The sequence below is a fragment of the Poecilia mexicana genome, unplaced genomic scaffold, assembly GCF_051168715.1.
Source record: "Poecilia mexicana isolate PSO_F unplaced genomic scaffold, ASM5116871v1 scaffold_21, whole genome shotgun sequence".
NCBI lineage: Eukaryota > Metazoa > Chordata > Actinopteri > Cyprinodontiformes > Poeciliidae > Poecilia > Poecilia mexicana.
The window spans coordinates 3963853-3987158 of NW_028263390.1; the positions used below are offsets into that span (position 1 = coordinate 3963853).

Here is a 23306-nt window from a genome sequence, read left to right on the forward strand (position 1 = left end):
ATTTATCTACTGATGTGTTAGGTGTCCCAAATACCAGACTGAAGCACTGGGGTGACTGGACCTTTTCAGTGGGAGCAACTCGACTCTGGACCAAACTCCCTCTAGAGCTTTGCTCCAAAAAACAAACAAAAAAAGTACAGTGTAGTATAATATTCCTAAAAGTAATCCTCCCACCCCCATCGACACCTATTTTTTAATCACACATTAGAGACATTTGGCTAAAGGGAGTTTAAATCAGAAGCATCCATGTTTCTGAACAGTAAAGGTCCTAACAGGATCACTGGGGGCCAACCTCCAATGGCAACCAGAATCTGGCGGTGGGTTGTTTAACAGGAAATAATAGGGGCGTAGGTTTTCATGCATATCTGATGCTGCCGATGTATGTTCCCCTGTAGGAAGTTGCCTCTGGTGCTTGGGTGTCAAGAGACAGATGTCCATACACGTGTGTTGTGCTTTACTAAATGACCGCAAAACTTCTCTTAGCAACCTCTTGAACCTGATCCGTGTCCCAGCCAGAGCAGACCAGTTTGAAAGGTGTTTTTAACTCTATTGGTTTATCCCCATCTCCCCTGGGTTTTGCTTTTCTTCGTTTTATTACGCTATCCAAATTAAAGCCATGTGCAATTCCACACATTCTTGGCTGAGGTTTTCACCTGTCAACCAAACATGCATGTTCTGAGCTGTCAGTCAACACCTGGGAGAAGAATGTCGAGAGGAAGGTGGAGCAAAGATTCCCCACCTATCTGTTTTAGTTCAGGTCAGTTGCTTTCACTTATTTCATGTATCTTCTGTTTTTATTTGTCAGTGCCATGTCTTGAGATGCTCTGAAGCTCTATGACGGCTACAGATGACATAGAAGCTCACCAGCTCAATGACGATACCCATGCAAACACTGGAAAAACACAGAGCAATGAGCTTACAGTACAGAACAGCACTGTATGTTAAAGAGAAATTTCCCCTGCTTCCTGTATCTCGCCTAATTTCATCTTCCTCTTACTGAACCCAAATGAAGAGGCGGAAAGTAAATGAAACCGGCAGTGCTGAACTGTTGGTAACAGAGTTAATGGTACCAGGGAACGACGCTGGTCCCATGTCAAACAGATTTGGTTCCCGCTTATCACTAGTGATGCAGTTTTACAGCCATTATGCCCCTCCTACCACCATTCAGCCTACATGTCCCCTCATTGATGTATCATACAAGTTTCAATATTTTCGAATCTCATCTCGGATGCTTTTCAAAATTTGAGTCCATTTCGTTCACAAGATGGTGCAAACTATCAAATTAGTTCGGTGTAGAATACAAAACAGTTCTGTGTGAACACGGTTTCCCACTGAGCAGTTAATCTATTTGTAACAAAGAGGAGATTTTTACTTTTTAAAGGGAAAAAAATTCTTTTCAGTCACTTCTCATCCTTTCTCCTTCTTATTAGCCCAATTTTGTGTATTACACACCAGGCACAGAAAGAGGGGCCCCACCAAGGCCAGCATTCATCCAAGAACCCCCACTGTAGACAACTCCACAGGCCAAAACGACCCACGCTTTGTATAAAATTGACCATCTGTGTATTATAATTCAAGGCATATAGTAATTAAAACAAGTGTAAACCTTATTTTACAGCCAGACTGAGAGCCCTGCAGGGTTTTGCAAATGCATGCAGAATCAATACTTGCAACAAAAAAAAAAAAAAAACCTTCTTGGCACACGACCAACCAGCATTTGGAAATTAGAAACAGAGGCTAGCTGTTTCACTCCTGTTGCTTTTGCGCATTAAAATATGTACACTTCTGGCTCGGTTCAGTCTTCTAATTACGTCTGTTTTTTTTTAGGATCCCACATGATGTTAGAAGATTTAGAGGCTCTTTTGTCCTTTAACATCGGACACCCTCTGCTTTGATCCCCCAGATCCTCTCCATCTCTCTTCTCTCCTTTCCAAAAGCAGAGGAACTTCCTTGCCTGAAAAACGACGCAGTTCAATTGAAACTCTTAAGTCTGAGGGCAAGGACTGGGGTGGGGTCAGGATGGGACCGAGAAAGTAAAGATTTAAGTGAGGAGTGGTATGAAAACAGAGTTCTTCTGTGGTAGAAGGGAAGCAGAGGCCTGTAAATGAGGAGGGTCTTCAGAACAGAACAGGGACATCTTAAGGTGCTACAAAAGACTCTTGGTTTGATCTGAAAGAGGGGGAAAAAAAAGTGGGGCCGAGAATTGACATGAAGGTCTGTGTAGGAGGAATTTCACAGACAGATGTTTTGTGCGTGTGAAATATTTGAAGAGAGAGAAGCAAAGTTAGCGTTTGCTCTTCAGGAAGAGAGCAGCCTTTGAGGAATGGCTCCCCTTCAAAGGCCGTTGCTAACACACCGTGTACATGAAAGTGTTTGCGCACATCTTCCTCCAAAGATCGGAACGCAGCTTAAAATCTTTCAGTTACTCGCAGAATATTAGTGAGTTGCGCAATCGTCTAAAGTGAGGGTGCTTTCAACTTTACAGGCAGGAAAGCAAAGTTTAATGTTGAACACCTAACAGAGGAGAGCTAACGCAAATACAGGTTAACATGATGCTGAAAGAAAACTGTGATCAAACCTGGAAGATATCAACCGTGTGTCAAATTTCTCCAGGAGGAGTCTCAGAGGGAAATCTGGACTTTTTTCCCCCTCTTTTCCATGGCTGGAATTACTGGAGGTGTGAGATAACATCTCTGTGCCTAAAACTTTTTGGCTGTCAAAAATACAGATGCAGGGGGGAAAGAGAGAGTGATGCTGCAACAAATGATGGATGAGGGTATGGGAAGGAGATGGGAGGGGAAAAAAGAAAAGAAAAACCTCTCTGTGATTCTAGAAATGCAAACTCAGGGCTCTGTAGATGGAAGTGTCACTAAAGTGTCGCCAAAGTAAGCACCCCATTAACAAACTTCCTTCACACTCGGGCCCCTCTGCAGTACTTAACCCCGTCTCAGAGGATCTTCATGATCCAGACTTAAACCCACAGATGAAATTCATTTTGACTAAATACGATGCTCCAATGTGTTCATTTCTCTGTTTTCTATCAAACCCTCATTTATTGTCAACAGGAGGGACTTCAGCGTAGTTATTAGCTTTGTCTCATCCCAAAAGCATCACAGAACTGTGCTGCAACACACATTTTTAATATCAACCATCTGTTTTCATTCCTGCTGGTGTCTTATTTGGCCCAGATGCAAACACACCAAACAACTAAAGAAGATTATGTGGGATAAATGTGTACACCTCTGCAATCGTCATTTCAGCTATACGCTATGAATTCGGCACACTTTGCTAGCTGAATTCAGCCACTAATTGGCTGATTTATTATCTATTAACATGCAATGCTGGACAGTGTATAATAATGATGCTAATTTCAGGTGTCTGCTAACCTGGTAGCAACCAGACTTCGCTTGGCTTCGTACAGAGCGCCTGGACCCTTGGCTGTTGAGAAATGATTGTTTCCTGGAGGACTGGGCAATGCTGGGGTTTTATCCAATTGCTAACATTTGGCCGTGACGTATGTAATGTGCCAGACAAACGATTCGTAGCTTACCAGAAATTATCTGTGCTGTAAATTACCATGAAAAGAAAAGTGGCTAATGTTAATTCCATATTTGGAAGCATGGCTAACATGGACTGAACAGTTTTGTTTGCTTCCTCTGCTGCCACTGCTAAAACTACAGACAGACTACAATCCAAAACTGTGCAGAAAGTTGACGTCATTGTTCATAGAAATTCTACTGGAGGAATCAATGGGAGAAAAAGCCCAGACAGAGCTGCGAAGTGAGATTAGAATCAAGTAGAATTGCACAGCAAGTCAATGGTCAGGCTAGATGTCTGCAGGACAGCACAGGTTTCAGGTTAATTGCGAAGTCACTTAGCAATCTTTTAAAGATTATATCTCATTTCACAAAACAGTTCAATCTTATAGCCGCAAAGTTCCATTTAGTCGCTGGAAAGGGGGCTTCATAGATGCAGAGCAGAGAGAGATTGAGGAAGTTTAAACCATCTCTTCCATCAATCATAAAAGGTAAGGGTCGTATCCACGACTACGACATCTCTCTGCCCAACTTTATAACCAGGCGGCCAGGCAGGGATTTAAAGAGGAGCGGCAAAAGCTAATAAGGTGGATTAGCTGTGCTTGCCAACAACTGATTGTGTCCTTGGGAAATTTTGTCAGTGCTACTCGGAAATCAAGCTGTTGGCATGTCATCACAATCATGAGATTACCTACAAAACAATCATCCCCTATGACTCTCTGAAGATACTTGGATGTTATGAGCTTCATTTTTGAAGTGAATTGAATTGTTTTCAATGTACTAAAGATACATCTGAATATGGCTCTCTAGTCAGATACATGTTCAGTTAAAGAAGATGAACATTTCTAACAACATTTCAACCAAAGACAACAAAATTGATTTAGTAACACTATGCAAAGCAGAAAACTTATAGCTAATAAATGATGGCAAAAACAATAATAATGAAAAACCGATCTGCTCTTTCAGCTTGCCTACGCTGCTGAACCTCTTTGTTTTACATCCTGGTCCCTCTCACTGAGTAGTGGGCACAGCGCTCCGCTGTGAGAACAAGAGCCTTGGCAAACCGGTGCAGCGCTGGAAGACAAAGCTGCTGGCGCCAAGGCAAACACAGTGACTTCATCCTGTGTCATCTCACTGAAGGACAAGTGGGCTCTTTGGAGGGTCCCTGTGGGGGGACTGAAAGGATGGCAGGCCTGGGTAAAACTAAAAAATCTGTCCTGCTTCCCATCAATGTGATGGGTACAAGAAGGGTGGGGGAAAAAAAAGAAAAAAATAAGTTCTCAGAAAACACGCTTTACAAGTTAGTACTGATAAACTAAATGATCTAATTGGTCTAAATAAAGTGGAAAAAAAAATAAAAAAAATAGGAGATAAGCTTCTAATATGGTCCGTTTGCGTATAATGCATTAATCCATGTAATCTGGGTTATGCATGTGCATGCCTGTGTGGAGCAGGAGATGGGATGTCTCTGTTTCCGGGGAGCGTTGAGCTCAGGGCACTTGGAGCCCTTCCTGCTCCCCGTGGAAGGGTCTGCGCCAGAGGGGCGAGAGTCAGGGCCTCTGCAGCTGCTTTCTTCTCTCTGTGTCTCACACTCCTACACACATGAACACTTGACAGTTTATCATGGTACTCGTTTCAAGTCTCTCTCGGAGGATCTGTATCCCGTCTTGCATTTTGAATTTTCACGGTCAGAGCTAATGAGACGACCCAAAGGAAAAAGATGAATAAAATCAGAAAAATAATGTATGAACAGTCACAGACTTAAGATGTGCACGTTTACAACGCAAGTCACGACACAGAAAGACACGTTGAAAATACGGACTGATTTTACACGATTGTGAACTACTTTGTGTTCTATCGTGTAAAATCTCAATAAAATCCATGGAAGTTGGTATTTCTAAGGTAGCAACATTCGGGGATAGGTCTAGTACTTGTCTGACAGCAGTCACATGTGGAGAACCCAGGGGTGAAAGTAGTTTTAAATTCTTGGGGGTTCTATGACAAAAGAAATGTGTGCGTGTATATATATATATATAGATATATATATTTTGCTTCTTTGTGTGCTTTGGAGTTTCTGTGCTGATTAATTTTTTGAAAAGCGATAAAAGCTGTATAGCTCTTGAATTGCTACAAAATAGAGCTGTATTTCCCTCAGCCCACTAGCTGCAATGTTGACACCGCGAGATGCCGCGAGATCTAAATTCTGAACATAGTCTTCCACATCGGGTTGATGGGGTAACAGATCCAGAAGGGAACCACAGACACACTAGACACGTAGACCATCTTCATCAGTTCATTTTAAATCCTACATCGTATTCAAAAACAATCTAATTATTATTAATAATAATGTCACCAAAACCTACTTATGCTGCTCATCTGATGGAGACATAAGAGAGAAGCTACTATTCTTTTAAAAACAGATATAAGCATTTGTTTACCAGTTGGTATAATAGTTAAAATACAAGAAAAGTGAAAAACCAGCAGACTCATAACCAGTTTACAGGAAAGTATAGAAATGGACTCATTTATCTCCTTCCCAGCTAACAGAAATGTGGGCTGCTGACGCTGTGCTGCTGTTGGTGTCAAGCTCTCAGTTACACAGAAAAAGCTGGAAGACATTACGTTCTGTCTATTGTTTACATTTCTGCACTGTACAGAATAACTGTGTTCCAGTGAGTCGTTTACAACCCATCAAATATGGAGCAGCAGCATCATTTCTTTGGGATCATCCTTTATTCTATTTTTATGCCAATATATAAAATTATTAAACCAAAATTATTTCTTTGTAGTTCTTCTCCAAGCAGGAAAAATTTACAACAGCAGCAAATGTGTGTAAGTTACACTTAATTTTACTTTTAAGATATTTTTAAGTCAAGTATGACTCAAAATTTTAAACCTGATAGAATGATGAAAAATTCTACTTAAATTAATGGTTTTAATATACCATCGTCAATCATCGTGTTAATATTTAACCATTAAGACCATTAAAATCCCTGTTTTAATTCCTAGCCTCCTGAAATATACCCTTCTGATGTCCGTCATGGCGCCTCAAATGAATAAGTGACGCAGTTGCAAAGGGTTAATAATTTGAGTCATGCAGAACTGATTTGACCGTTTCCATAGCAACAATCAAAAGCAAGACTTCCCTCAGAACTACAGAGACTCATTGTAGCTATGACCTCATCTATGACATAGATCAAAGAACATCTGGTTCTGAGGTTATGAATGCTTGGTTCTCAAAACAGGAGGTTATATACAAGAAGCTCTTTGACCCTTAGCAAAGTGTTTTACAATGATTTTAAAAATGGAACAGGTTGCAGCCACCATGTTTTTTTCCCCTGACTTTTGGCACTGGATATTTGATCACCACAGGAGTGAGGAAAGTTATTAACAAGCTACTTCCTGTAATCACTTTTGAAATAAGTCGTTATACGGACGAGTCTACTGAGTATGATGAGTTTGATGCTTATCTTTTCAATCTTTCCACAACTGGGAAGCAAACTTCTCTGACCGGGCAAAACTCAGCAAACTTCCTCGACTGGGAAAGTTTGCTGTGGCTAGGGTTTAAAGACAAATCGGTCTGAAAACGTTACCCTTGGAGAGACCGCTGTAGAAGGGAACGATTTGGCCAATCTTCCAAAAGAGCAAACTTCCTCTGACGTTTCCTCTGAAGAGATGAGACCTGACTATCAAACCTTAACTTCTGTGCTGCAGAAAAGGGCAAAAGAAGAGGATATCTACAATGTTCGATCCCCCAACAAATCAGAACTCGCCGCCTGCAGTGCTTGCGCTCAAAGAGCTCAATATCAGCCCAAATGTCACGCTAGAAATTCTTGTTGTCTGTCATCTTCACTGACAGCATGTTACATCTGTGGCGCTCCCCATGATTTTTAGTATGGCAGAGATCTTAGTCAGCATGTTTTTTCTACCTGGGTTTTGGCATTGGATATTTGATTACCTCAGGAACGAGGAACATTTCTGACAAACTACCTTCTGGAAGCGATTTATAAAAAAAGTAGTTCTCAGGACGAGTGCACTTTCTCTCGGTATGATCTTTTCGATGCTTTTCATTTTGATGCTTTCCCGGCTGGGGAAGTTTACTGTGAAAAGGCTGAGACTGAATACTCAACTTCTCCTTTGATGAAAACGGCATTAGAAGACAGGATTCCCTGAAGAGACCACTGTCCAGGTAATGATTTTTCCAATCTCCCCAAAGAAAAAACATGGATAAAGGGATGGATGGATATGTTAATGAACAGTGAAAAAACTTGTGTAAAGTGTAAGGGAGTTGTAATTACAACTGTCCATCCATATCATCCATCCATTTTCTTCCTCTTTGGTCGGGTCGCGGAGGTAGCAGCTTAAGAAGGGAGGTCCAGACTTTCCTCTCCCCAGCCACTTGTTCCATGTCCTCTGGGGGAATCCCAAGGCATTCCCAGGCCAGACAAGAGACATAGTCCCTCCAGCGTGTCCTGGGTCTTCCCCGGGCTCTCCTCCTGGTGGGACGTGCCCAGAACACCTCACCAGGGAGGCGTCCAGGAGGTATCCTAACCAGATGCCTGAGCCACCTCAACTGGCTCCTCTTGACGTGAGGAGCAGCGGCTCTACTCTGAGTCCCTCCCAGATGACCAAGCTTCTCACCCTATTTCTAAAGGAGAGCCCAGACACCCTACGGACAAAACCCATTCCGGGCTCTTGGGACGTGGAATGTCACCTCTCTGGTGGAGAAGGAGTCAGAGCAGGTGTGTGAAGTTGAGAGGTTTCGGCTAGAAATAGTTGGTCTTACCTCGACGGATGGCTCCGATTCTGGAATCCGTCTCCTTGAGAAGGGCTGGACATACTTCCACTCTGGAGTTGCCCATGGTGAGAGGTGCCAGGCAGGAGTGGGCATACTTATTGCCCCCCATCTCGGCGCCTGTACGTTGGGGTTTACCCCGGTGACCAAGAGAGTAGCCTCCCTCCGACTACAGGTGGGGGATGGGTTCTGACCGTTGTCTGTGCTTACGGGTCGAACAACAGTTCAGATTACCCACCCTTCTTGGAGTCCTTAGAGGGGGTACTGGAGAGTGCTCCTCCTGGGGACTCCCTTGTTCTGCTGGGGGGCTTCAACGCTTACATGGGCAATGACAGTGAGACTTGGAGGGGCATGGTTGGGAGGTTGTGATGCAAGTATTGGCCAATCGCTGAGCTCCCAAAGCAAATCCCGATAGATATATCGGTGCTCCAATACATTCAAGCAGCTACCTAAACCCAACATCTCTAGGTAGAGCTGAGCTGCCTGACTCTCTCAGGATCACTTTCTTATATTCATTCATCTTTTTTGTCAGGGTACAGCGTACAGTAGTGCTCAGAATTTTGCGCGTGCACAGTCCTGACGAGTGTGCGTATGTCAGACTGTTTGTGTCAGGTCTGGTGTTGAGTGTCTGTTAGAGTACCAGCAGGCTGTAATAGAGAAGCGGTGGGAAAGCAGCAGGTCTGACAACAGTGGGGCTCCATGATGAATGTAGGCTCTGACAAATGGATCCCAGAAACGCTCCCCATGTACAAGCCGCTGCTTCTTCCGGACACACAAAGACGCACATTGTGTTTGGTCCAGCACAGCGGACAGACTGCGAGGCTGTGAAATGAGGGCGAGTGAAGAAGGTACGAGAGCAGCGGGAGTTTTCTCCATCCCTCCACTCTGCTGGGGGAAATTCTTCTGATCAAAAGTGCCAGCTTTAAGAGGGGGGGTGGGAAGAAAAAAAGCAAACTGTACTAAAACTATAGTGGTGCCCCTTTCTCCCTTTGACAGCTCATCCACTTTACACAACATCTGACCCCCCTCTGCAGCCGCTGAGCCTTGACGACCAAAAACAAACCGATACAGTATCATAGGGGGGAAGAAAGGGCCAACAGGTGGTTCTCTGTGTGTCGATGTGTGTGTGTGTATACAGCTGTGAGGCTATGCAGGTGTGTGTTTGTCCGCACATGCAGAGCAGAAATGATCCGTAGACAAATCAGGGTACGTTTAACCTATGACTCCCCCCCCATCCTTTCTCCCTTATGCGTGAAAACAAGTCGTTATTATAGCATGTTTAATGGTGGCTTCAGCCTTTTTGGCTCCACACAGAACCAATAATGTTGAAAATAAGGGGAAAAAACTTGTTCAGTTTCCTTCCACCTGTGTGGACTTTATTAACAGTCTCTGTATGTCCATAAATATTTATAAACAGTACGAAATTGTTCTAACAGCAAATTACTGGGGGGAAAAAAAGTTAAAAAAATAAAAATTAGGGAAAAAAAAATCCACGCCCTGTAAATGTCGGAGGCCCAGCGTTGGTCTGGTATTAATCTTAGTCATTAAAAATGAAGAGGAAATTAGTGGTGACAGGCTTATGGAATTACATCATGCGTTGGGTCAACGGGCCCCAAAAGTCATAATAATGGGAGGACAAGAGGTACCACAATCATATCTGTAAGTGTTGGGATTGCTGTGGAGCTATGCAATAAGTCTCACAGTTGGGCGTACGGCGAAACCAAATGTACAACATATAAGGGGAAGGGTTTGGGACTTAAGCTAATGTTTTGAGATCAGGCCACTGGACAAAAAATGTAATGTCCAGAGATGCTCCTTCTGCACATAGTTTCAAAACAGGATGCTCATACACAGGTTTAACGCTGAATAAATGATTTCCACACTGAATACACAGAGCGATTATAACACTTCCAGGACCCTTGGACTGAAACACATCCGCTGAATCTGACTCATCTGCTCAGGCTGCGTCGCTTAATGATTTCCACATTTACCTGCTCGTATCGTTCAACACAGGCCAAGAACATTACACTAATGTATGCCACGTTTGGCTAAGATTGCGCTTAACATGCATAATCCTGTCCCTTACAAACCAAGCTAACAGAAAACATAAATACTAGAGGATTTGGCTGGATTTCTACTCTCTGCCATTTCCCCCCTCTAACTCTAGCTAGAAAGTGAAAGCTGCATTTTGGTCATATTCAAAGATAAATCAAATAAAAGGGAAAAGATGATTAAAGTTAAGTCATGTGATAATTAGTCACTCCCAAACGTCATTTTAATGAACAGATGCTAGTTTTAGGGGGTTTGACTTGCTGTACAACTCTACCCTGGTAGAGTTCTTTGAAAATGTATTGGTTTCTACTCCATCGTTTTGGTGCGTTTAAAACAGACAGGCTCATATTGCTATTCGACTGGGGGAGACAGAGAACAGGCACAAGGGGAGGGTACAACAGAGTGTGCATGTGGAGCTAAACAGCCCCCCAGAGCCCAACCACAAAAAATTAACTCATAGCATCAGAGTGTAGCTATGGTAACACAACAAACTAAAGGTATATAACATTATGTTTTTTTGCACTTTCACAAAAAAACCTAGACAGCTCCTTTAAAATCTTAAATTTAAATGATAAACAATTTAACATTTATTTTTATTCATGTATGTTGTACCCTTTAAATCTAATTTAATAGCAATGTCATTCTTATTAAAACAAAATATGCCTTTATGGGGCCCCCAAATGCCAAGCAGCTGCTTGGTTCATTTATGTCTTGGGTCAGATCTGAATGTGACCAGCATTAATTAGCTTGTTCAAGGAATTTAAATGAAGTACAAAAAAAAATTATATTTATTTTAATTGTAATTTTTTTGTTGTTTTTTTTTTGTATTTAACATTTTTAGGACTCTGTAGTTGTGTGTTTAAGTTTTGTCGACAATGTCTTCCAATAGTTACCAAGTGCTTTTTTAAAATTTCCTGTCATTTTTTAAAAAAATATTTTTTACAAAAACACGTTGGTCTGCTCAAAATTAACATGAAAATGGTTGAAACTTGGGTTCAAATGAGAGTTCCAACTGGACTATGTTCACAAACGCCCAACAAAACACAAAGCCGTGCCCTTAGCTATACACAGAAGTATGGCAGGAGATTATTGAAATCTACTTGCTGCGGAACAGTTAACCAATGATGTATTTGGGCTTTTATGTATCGTTTTGTGTGGATAGTTTACAATTTTGAGGGTCATTCTTGTCTTTAAAAAAAAAAAAACAGCAAAGGTGGACGTTGCGTTATCTTTGGAAAAGGGAACAATAGAAGTTCATCAAAAAGAAGCCAAAAATTTACGCGAGATTCATGAGAATGGTAAGTCTACGCAACTTCTGGCAAGAACTATCCAAGGAGAAATGTACGAGTATTAGTTTGCTTTTACTGGAATAAGTCCATTTATATTCTCAATGTGCTCAAACAAACAAGAATCAAAGACATCTTAAAATTATGAGTCTGTTAGTCAAGTGTCTCATAAACTCTGAGTTCTCTGGCACACATGGATCCTATCCCTGCCAGGCCGTTACCCCCCGCTTTTTCACACCATATCTGACATATTAGAACTTCACTGTGGAGCTCAGCCAAAACAAATCTTATTGGGCCAATTAACATGCCTGCGGAGAACAACAGCGCAGCAGCGAGCAAATTGACAATGATTTGATTTGGTTGCTGCCTCAGGAATATGTGCTGACTCAGTGGCTGTGTGCTCTTCTCAGCAAAGAAAAAAATAGGCTGGGAGATAAGTCTGAAAACGTGAACTTTTTTTTTTTTTTTTAAATCTGTTCAAAGTGCAGGGCTTAGCTAAACAAAACAATTTTAATACATTCTGAAATCTGTTCGGACTTGTTTTTTTTTTGTTTGTTTTTTTTTGCCTACGAAGTATTCTTACTTCAGCTGCCTCCTGCAAATCCAGCACTTCTATGTGAAAGTACAGGAAGTGCTTAACTGCTAAGAAATCCTACCAAATGAACCTGCATGGAAGCACCTGCTTGTAATTCGCTGCGTTTCAATCATTGGGACAGGTGCTTCCTTTATCGTTTAGTGCACTCTGTGTCTGTGCTTCATCACAGTACAGCTGCAGCAATGCCGCTTCCCCGTTGCACTGCAAGTACATGTAAAAAGCTTATCAGGCCTATTTGACATGTTATTGGATGTTTGGTTCTAGGCTGTTTTCTTTCCTCAAATCAGATTGACATTTCATTGTGCACAAGTAAACGAGATAGCATTTCTCTTGGATCTTCTAAAGAGCAATGTGAAAAAGTATGCAGTGGATAAAAGCATGAAAGGAGTGTATAATCTCGAGGGAAGTCCAATGAATAACATGAGACAGAATACTGAGCAGCAGCCTGTTGGTTTTCAGTTAAAGGGTAGGGTGTGATGAGAGAAATTATAAATACATATAATCATGAACTAGCCCTTTAGCTTAATGCCAATTGGAATTTGCTTCAGAAGGTTCCAAAGCAAATTCTAACATTAGCATCAATTGTAGTTACCTATTGTGCAATTCTTACAGTGCCTACAAATCTACTAATCAAAGTCTTTCCCCTTCATATTTCAAAAATTCCTTTAGGATTAATAAAGTATTTTTGAATTTGAACTGAAAATAAGAGTCTCAAAATTACCTTTGCTTCCAGGCCTCTTCAAAACAGTATAGATATTTAGTCATACCTAACAGAAAGAGTATGAGGGTTTGTGATAGTGATTTTCTTTTGACAAGAAATATTGTGGTCTTTTAGTTTTGCAAGGTCTTGTGCCAATAGCTCACGTCACAGTGGATTCCCAGTATTCACAGGAGTTTATAAGTTACTCCTCTAAAGGATAGACCAAAACCAACACCACTCAAGTACAGAGAATCTGCCTGGTAAAAACAAATTGCTACCTTGAGAGCATTTTTATGTTTCAATTGTGTATTGCATACTGAGGTTCCAACTCAACTTCCCTACGATCCTTCCTAACTGACATCAGCCTTGCCAAGGGGCCATGCCTGAGCTCCAGTCAGAGGTTCTCTCTCCCAAGCTGGCTCATTGTCATGGGGGCTGATAAATATTTACTCTTTCCAGCTTGGCAGGGAAACGAGTGGGAGGAGAGCGAGCGACCCATTGTGACAGAGAGGTCAGAGACGCTGACAAGCCAGCAGGGTCCTTCCTTTCCCCACAGACACCTAAAAACCTCAATATGCGATTAGCTTTGCACTGGGACAGAGCTCAGCCTGTGTGCGCGAATGTGGGCGTGTGACAAAGACAGCGAAAGGGGCTGCATGAAAGGCGGAGAAACGCGCAGACAGTCAAGAGGTCGACCGCAGAAAGAGACACAGGCCTGGAGGAAGGAGAGAGCACGTTAGAAAGGGATTCCTCCTCGAGAGCCGTTTACGGCAGGGACCACCAGCGGAACTCGCAGGACAATGGTCCGAAGACGATCCTCTATATCAGACAATGCCGCCTAAAAGAAAGACGCAATGGTGTCACGAATACGCATGTCCCTTTGGGCTACATTTCCCAACTAATCCAATTCAACACAAAAGAAACCCAATAAGTATTTTCTAAGCACACATAAGACATTAGTATCTAGATGCAACCAAAGAAGCTGAAATTAACCAAATTGTCTTGCCAAAGTATTCATACACTTTGCATAGCTAGAGACTGACATATTTGCCCATACTTCTTTAAGAAATTAGCTTAAGCTCATTCAAACTGGATAGGATACACTATGAACATACATTTTAAATGTTTTTCAACAGATTCTTTTCCCTTCATAGGACTGCTAGTCATTGTCCTCCCACTTGAGTGGTGGATCTCTGTAGCTCCTCCAGAGTTGCCATGACCCTCTTGATTTTATCTCTGATAAATGCTCTCTCACTCTGGCCAGTTCAGGACAACAGAAGGGTCTTGTCTGCAAGACTGTTGTGGGGTTGTACTATATTAGAATAGTAAGAAATATCACTATTGTTCTCTAAAGCTCTCTAAAAAAACCCAGAGACCTTGAACATCTGCTTTTATGCAGTGGTTAATTTAAAGACAGATTTAAATTGCCTACGCTGTTGAACCTCTTTGTTTCACCGCCTGGTCCCTCTCACTGAGCACCACAAGAAGATTTTCTTTTAGGGGTAACATCAAAGGGAAGAAATTACAAATGCAAACTTTTCAGACTTCTTTATTCCATAATTTGAAAAGTCTTTGGCATCTTTGTTCAGATTCAGAGCCATGTCATACTTTGTGCTGGTCTCATCACACAAAACCCCAATAAAATACATAGGAAGGTTAGAAAATAAGAAAATAAAATTCATATTGAGAGATGTGAGCGGGAAATCCAAATCATTAAAAATGTGATCATCTGAACCGCCGGGTTAAAAGCTTCATCCTTCAGCTGCTCCATCCACACACGACCTCTCTCTCTCTGTAACTTCTCAGGAGAAACAGCCTGGATACCCGTTACAGTGAAAATAAGCATCCACATATGCACGCGCATTCACCCATACACACACACGCACACACGGCAGGTCGGCCAAGTGTCAGACACAGATGTATGGGTCAAGCTTCCAACCAGCGGGATCAAAGCAAATTGTATGAAGAAAAAAAATCTCAGCTGCTAAAACAACAACTGTGCCATTCCTTCATTTGCAGCCCCCCTCTTTCAGCGTGTGGGATACGCTTTCTCTCTCTAAAAAAAGGAGGATCGGAACTTAACCTGTCGCAAATTCAAAGCAAACATTTCTCAGACTACGGGCTGAATACTACATGACACTGGTGAAACTACACCTCACTGATCTACGAGCCAAAGAACTTGGTCAAACAAGATCAAACGGAGCCATGATAAGAGCCTGCATGCTCTGCAAACTGAAGACTGAACTCAAGAGAATATTAAATGTCACAAGTTAGAACTGTGATGTTTCAATGCAGCTTTCTCTTAGGGTTTATTTAAAACGATAGAAACTTCATCTTTGTGCTGAGAACAGTGTTTTTGTGATGAGGGAAATTTTGACCACCCCAACCCACAGCACCAGGTACCGACATGTCGAAATACCACATTTTGACATTTTGACAGAGAGCACATACCAGGCGACTGAATGAACCCATGTAGATACAAGAGTCTCATGCAAATGATCAAAGACTTAGAAAAGCCAAGTGGAAAATCAGAAACCAAGCCCCAACTCAGTCACTTCGACCTAAACCAATCGGAAGTTAAACACACTGCCTGGGCCTCACAATTGCACGAATTAGAATTCCGAAAATACATTTGCTTAACAAAAACACTGCAATTTTGAAAAGACACGTTTATCGATAAGGCTGCACAGTGGTGCAGTTGGTAGCACTGTTGCCTTGCAGCAAGGAGGTCCTGGGTTTGATTCCCGGCCCGGGGTCTTTCTGCATGGAGTGTGCATGTTCCCCGTGCATACATGGGTTCTCTCCGGGTACTCCAGCTTCCAACCTCAGTCCAAAAACTCAGGTTTTTGGACCTGAGTTTTTGGAATTTACCTGACAGTCAAAGACTGTCAGGTAAATTCTCCTTAAGTGTGAGTGTTTGGTTGTTTGTCCCATCTGTCTCTGTGTTGCCCTGCGATGGACTGGCGACCTGTCCAGGATGAACCCCGCCTCTCTCCCAAAACGTTTGCTGGAGATAGGCACCAGCACCCCTCCTGTCCCCACTAGAAATAAGGGTGTACAGAAAATGGATGAATGGGCGTTTATCGATAAGTTTTTGCGCTTGGATGAGGTGGTTTTTCAGCCGTATCAAATTTAGTGCATTTCACAAAACTGCACTGTTTTCACATCTCACAAGTCATGTGACTTCTGGTGACAAAGACGAAGACAACAGCAAGTGGTGGGAGGATATTGGTGCGGCATGTTTTTTTAATGACGTCGCATGAACAAACTTCCTTTAGTGTGATTTTCATTGTGATTCTTATTCCATGGAAAAACCACAATTGCGGAATTGTGTTTTTTCAACATTGGCAGAATATCAACAAAGCTTCCCCTCCCCCTTGTAATGGAAACATAGCTATTGTTTCAATTAGCTTCAGGAATGTCAAGATTTATCCAGTATTGTATTAGTTTTCAGAAAGATTTTGTATTGATGATGGGGAGAGTCTGACCACTGTGCAAAGCCTTCTCAACGGGGCTAAGGTCTGACCTTAACCCCGTTAAGGTCACACACATTGATCAGAGACTGATCCATGTGTGAACTACTCTTTGACAATCTGATCTTGATGAGTCTTGGCATTGTCATCTTAATATATGACTATGCCATAACAGAAGAAAAAAGTCCATTGATGAAATAACCTGGCCATTCAGCCGTCGGTCAGTTTGTAATGTTACTGAGCCTAGACCTGAACAACTGCAGCAACCCCAGATCATAGAGCTGCCCCCACAGGCTTCTACAGGAGACATTAGGAATGATGGGTCCATCACTTCATCTGCCTCTCTTCTTACTCTTATGCACCCATCACTCTGGACTCCTCAGTCCACATGACCTCGTCCATTGCTCCAGAGACCAATCTTTATGCTCACTTGCAAATTATAGCTTATTTTCTCTGGTTAACCTCACTGATTAGTGGTTTTCTTATGGTTCCACAGCTGTTCAGTCCCAATCCCTTGAATTCATTTCACACTGTGCATGTGGAAATGCTCCTACTTTCACTGTAAAACATAGGCCTGACCTTTACTGTGTTTATTCTTCAATTTGATTTTACCAAACGTATAAGTGATCGCCAGTCACAATCCACCACATTTTCCCACTTTTATTCCAGTTTTTGATAATTCCTTGGACAATTCTTTATCCAATTTTTAAAATAGTTTCTGCAATCTCCTTACATGTTTCTCTGCTTAATGCAAATTATTTGATCATTGCTAAACAAACTAACCTCTTTTCCACGTCTGTCAATCATGAGAACCTACTTGTTGCATTTCGTCAGCTGAAAGACAATGGATGCAGTAATTATCCAATATGAGGTTCGTACTCATTTACTAAGTTAAATCCAGATTGTGGTGATGGGTTTTGGCCAGGCAGCATATACCAATAACAGTCTGAAATGTTGGGTTTTAACATTTCATTGCACCATCAGTTTTAACCAGTGGCACTGTATCGCTTATAGCACTAAAAAACTATTACGTCAGCCTTGTGTTTCAGCAACCTACGGAAATGTGCCATTGAAACACCAGTGACAGCCAGTGTCACTGGTGAAATGGTGTGAAATGGTGTGATGTGGATTCAAAGAGTAGATGTGGATTCAAAGAGTAGAAGAAGAAGAAGAAGATGAGGTGACAATGAAGGATGAAGAAGAATCAGAAGAGAAAGAAAAGTGTGTAATCCTTCCTGTCCTTTTTCTTACATGCTCATTCTTCTTACTCCGCCTTATTTTGTTCATGTTACAAGTCTTGTTCTCCATCAAGATGCCTCATCTTTTGCCGGGCCACAATTGGAAAGAAGAAATTTGGTCTTAAGTTGTTTCAGTACCTTGCGCCAACTGACATAGGAAGATTTTTTTTTTACTTTCCATAATATGTCTTCCAAACTTAACCAGACACCACATCTGGTACAAGTACAACAACTTCCTCTTCTTCATTAAAAAGGAACCGGTCAACATGCATTAATGCATAATTTTTCTCTTGTGATAATATAAGGCTAAAGTCTGGAGGATTACTCCTGACATATTTTGCTTTATTATAAAACAGGCGGGAAATGCTCAGATATGCTTGTAACAGAGCGCTGATGATGAGGGTTTGGTCATTTTCCTTTGGGGAAACATCAAAACTCAACTCCTGAAGCTACGCAATTTCTAATTCTTACAGCTAAGCTGCTGGTCACAGGCAAAGACCTAATGCAAAACACAGCCAAACGTCTTGTCAATATTTAAACTGGCTGAGAGGCTCAATGCCAACTCGAGTATTTATTAAACTCTGATGCCCATAATGCATCCAATTCAAGCATCTGTTATTGATCACTCAAGACATATTATTTACATAGTCCAAAACATTTGCAGTTTTTCATCATATGTTAATATATTTTATGCATTACACAGAGAAAGGTTAATCATAAATCACATCTGGATGTTTTTTCATAAGGAAAAAAATAATATATATAATTATATTTCAGCAATACAACCACTTCCAACTGAGCTCAAACACTGATGTCATTTTAGAACACCTGTATCCCATTAACCGAAGGAGAGCTGGTTTTCTAATGCTCTCCAAACAATCACACAACAGATTATTAAAATCAACAAATCATAAACTTTAATGAAGAAATGATCTGCGGCCCTCGCAGCTGAGGCTTCTAATGAAGCACACGCCACACAACTGTCTGCCAAAGTGTGAGCTCGTTGGACACGAAGTGGCTGCTGGAGGCGTTTTCAGTCAGACCCGTTACAGCACAGATAAACATCGCCGAGGCATTCATTAGGCCAATAAAGCCCGGTGGATGACCTGAGGCATGGGGTGATGGAGCAGCGGTCGTTTACAGCGCGCCATGATCAAAGCAGAGGACTGGGTGCTGCGTGCGTGCCGGCGGCGGGAAGAGCGGTGAACTGACTGCCAGACTCGACCCAAAAAGTACAGTCAGCCCCATAATCAAGGGTTCCCATGCATGAGACAGTCAACACAGCTGCCAGGGAGGACCGGGGAGGGTGAATCAGTCATTGGTTACAGACCCAAATGTTTCAATGAGACCAAGAGTCATCAGTACTAATGGTTAAACCAGTACCCTGGGTGCTTTGAGTTGCTATATGTTCTCATTTATTGTGATTTTATTTTATTTTTTAAACAAATTTCACTTTGTGTGAGAGTTAATTTACTGGCTATCTTGAAATCCGACCAAATTTAAGTCCAAGATTTGGGCTATGTTCACACTGCAGGCTGACGTGGCCCGAATAAAAATTTTTTTTGGTCTTACGTGAGCTGTATCTGATCTTTTCATGTCTGTTTGAACAACACAGATCGAATTTTTACAAACGCAACCCAGACCACTTAGATATGTGGTGCCAACTCAACAAACGTCACTATTCTGCGTCCTCATACGTGGACGCGTGAAGAAAAACAGCAACCATGGTGGACAGTAATACGGATTAAATTGTTAATGTCCAAACGCTTGTTGGACAACAACTTTAAAATCTCTCCACCATTACCATCCATGTTAACTTCCGCAAACGCTGAGCACACTCACTACATGTATAACGCTGTTATTGCCTCCTCTACTGTGAATGAGGGGCATTTTAGGTTGCCTGCATTTCTTACACAGGAGATCACATACATCACATACATTTGGAAATGTGATCAACTGCACACAATAAAAAAATTTAAATTCATAAGTTGGGTTTAGAGATACACAAGTTGTTCAGTTTAGAGGTACTAAGAATACACTGGTAATGGTTAGGGAAAATGTCTGGGTTGGGCATAAATGCAGCTACTAAAATGAATGGAACACAAAGTCCTCAGTTGAATAGAAGTAACCATTTTATTTGTGTGTCACAAAAGCTAAGGAAGAAAGATTCTGGGAGAAAAGTGTATATCTGTGTGCGTTTGTGCTGGCGTTTCCCTGAGCGTCCAATTCTCCACTGCTTCCTGAAGCTTCTGCCACAGCACGAAATCAAATGTTAAAAAAACCAATAAGATCTAGATTACCCGGGATTCTGTATTATTTTACTTGTTACAGAAAATTTGTGAATGATCACACAACCCTGAAGCCGCTGTAATCACACATCAACTAACATGTTTTCAGAGGAGAACTGCCCACAATTTACACATCAGTGCTGCCAGAAGCTAACTGAAAAATGGTGTTTCTTCCAACTTTGGATAGTCTGTTCAGACAGAGCTGGAGGTAAATAATATCACTACCTGGCTCAGTGTCAGTGACCCAGCTGTTGCCAGGTAAAGAACAAACATCTTCAGCTTTTTTTTTTGTTACAGCATGCTTGTCTGGACCTGCCAGACAGAGGCATGGTGAAAGGAGGAAGGCCAGCAGCGGCTCTTGACTCCTTGCATGTTTTCTTTATTAGGCTGCTTGTGATTAAGGGGCATTGATGAAAGGGGTCTGACTTTTCCAGCACATAAAGAGGAGGTGGGCGGATTTTACGTCAGGTTCATAATAACGGGCTTTTAAAGGGCTGTTCACAACATGAAGTCAAGACAAGCCTGTCAGAATGAATATACGGTGAATGTGAAAGCCTATTTAAACATGGGCTTTTCAATTTGATTGTGGATCTAGTTCAAAGACAGCATTTGTGCTACAATATCCAGTCAGCTCTGCTTCTGCTCCTTCTTCAGTGGTGTGACGTTTTCTTTTTTGTTTTTTTGGTTTGCTTTAATTGAACAAGATCAATAAAAATAATATTTTTTCTCTTCTTGGTATTACGTTGACAACGGTGCATGAAAGGTTGTGATTATGATAAATAGATGGCCTTGTTTTTATACATTTGGTTTTCTGTCATTTGCCTTACAAAAACATTTTTAGGTCATTTAAATGAACCGAAAAATTGAAATGCTCTGGTCCATTAGAGACCGGTAACAGCAGTGGTTTGTTTTTGTGAACCTTTATCTTTTTAAGTAATTTAGTCATAATAGTATTATGAGTGGCATGTCTGTTAAGCAGCAGACTGCAGGCTGGCTAATTAACCTGCTAATGTTAACTTATTAGATTCAAAGTTTTACCTTATAAAGAACAGAGAAACAAGATATTACAATACTTCACACAACGAGAGTATTTACTTTCTGAATTCGTCAAAATAAGTTTAGATTAAAATTTTTTTATGTCAGTCATTAGCATCAGTACTTGAAACAGTTGACTCTAATTTTAAACAGACTGTCGGCAAAAAATACAACAAGAAACAGCTAAATATTGCTCATGAGCCACTGGTTTATTATTTGGTCATGTGGCATCCATTTAGGCAGGCAGTTATCATAACGAGTGTGCGTCGCAGTTTTCAATATTATTGTTGCTAAGGATGTTGCAATGCCAACAATAATAGCCAAAGATTGCCACCATCGTAATCTCAAACTGTGACTCGTAGACGACCAGACTTTATAGAGAGGCAAGACTATGAGCAGTAAGAACATCAGGACTGTTGATATTTTTAGCTAGGAAATGGAAAATGTTGCCGCATGTCCAAGTGATATGGTCAATTTGCTGAAGTGAGAGAAAACCACCCCTTTTCACACACTGCATACAAATTTTAATTTAGCTAATACAGTTTACAATGAACAGATGAACTGATTGATCCAAATCGATATAAAGGTGTTTATTTTTGTGGTAATGTTCTGATATCAAGGGGGAAAAAATGAAGGACATTTTCCAGATTGTGATCAAAAAATGTTAGATTTATTGACCTATCTGGTACACGTCTGGTGAAAGGGATTTTGTTTTGGATCAGCGTGTCTCACCTGCAACATGACACTGGAACATGCTCTGCATGCATTCATGTGTTCAGACCAGCTGAGGCTTTCACATCTGGATCTGTGGAAAAACAAAGAGAATATTCTGTCTCTAATCATTTTATTTAATACAGGTTTTCATAATTTGATCAAGGCTGAAGTGTTACTATTGATAATCCGCAGGTTATAACATCAATCAACAGCAGTTAAAAAGCAGAGAGCTTGGGTTTTACCAAGAGGAAAATGCATCCACTACATAAGCAGAGAAAATAAGCACCAATATAGATCAATCAGACTGGGCACACAAACATTTTAATTCTTTAAAAAACTTGAATATGGGCTGCTGTGGTGGCTCAGGGGTAAAGCACAACACACATAAGGAGGCTTTAGTCCTCGAGGCTGCAGGTTTGATTCTTCGCCTCATGACCTTTGCTGCATGTCTTTCCCCTCTCTCATGACCTTCTTTCCTGTCTAACCACTCTCAAAGGCTACTAGAGCCAATAAAACCATTAAAAAAAACTTCAATACGTCAATATCAGCAGACTTGGACATAACCCATAACCATGCTCCAACCTTTGCGCAAATGTACAACGGTAAATGTGATTTTTGTTTCTCGCCATATCCATCACAGTCTATAACTTGACATCAAGTAAGGTTGAGGCAGCAGTGTAGTAGAACAAAAAATACTGCATGCAGTAGGTGAAAGTTAGCTGTCACGTAAGCCCAATGTTTTTGAACATTTTTGTGGGAAATCAGCAATAAACTCACAGCTCACAGCTGTATATTAGCGTTGTGAATTTCCACAATCATGAACCTGCGAAAAACTGGAGGGACTGTTTGGGTTGTTTTTTTGTTGTTTTTTTTCAAAATAGTCCATTTGAATTAATTATAAAGATAACCCAACTGCTAAAATCTCATTATAATTTGACATTATAAATCTATTTCAAAGTCTTTACATCATGCCTCCCTTCCATTAACTCTGGGTTTGAACCCCATTTGGGTCAACTTAGTCCTGCAAAACATGAAAGACCATTACCATGAGCAAACTAAAATTGCTGAACTTAAATAGTGAACTTCTCAATTTTACACTGTGTGACATGACCGAGACCACCAAGGCACGCAATGGTAAAGGAGCGAAAAGACCAGTGCCGGATGGCAAGTCAACAACCTAAACTCTGACCCCATAAAACATAAATTCCCAAAAAATGCAAGCATTTTTCACCCAACCCCATCCAGCTAGAAGGTCATACACCCACCTCATACCCCTGCTTTGCTAAAAAGTTCCAAGCAGGTCATTTAACTGTGAAGATTACCCACAATGATAAATCTATACCCATTGTGTCTTGAAGTAATATGTTTGATTTGACAGATCCACCATCTGAGAAGGCCAGAAAAACGGAAACAGCACTGGAAGGCTTAACCCCTCTAAATGTGATGGGTACCCAGCCAGTGACAGGTAGCCCAATAACAAGGTTATAATATATCTTTGACTTTGTCTAATGGCTTTACAGAACAGAAGGCCATTCAAGCCAAACATATGGTCCACATCACCAATTACTGAGGTGTGTCGATATGGAGAAGAGAG

General features: G+C 41.3%; 1 protein-coding gene across 1 annotated transcript in view; it reads right to left on the bottom strand.

Moving 5' to 3' along the window:
- disp1 (dispatched homolog 1 (Drosophila)) overlaps nt 1-23306 on the bottom strand; it is an 86413-nt gene that overhangs the window by 36981 nt on the left and 26126 nt on the right. The window contains exon 3 of the mRNA XM_014973747.2: nt 21731-21803. The gene's annotated coding sequence lies outside the window, so the exon portion shown is untranslated. The remainder of the gene's footprint in view (nt 1-21730; nt 21804-23306) is intronic.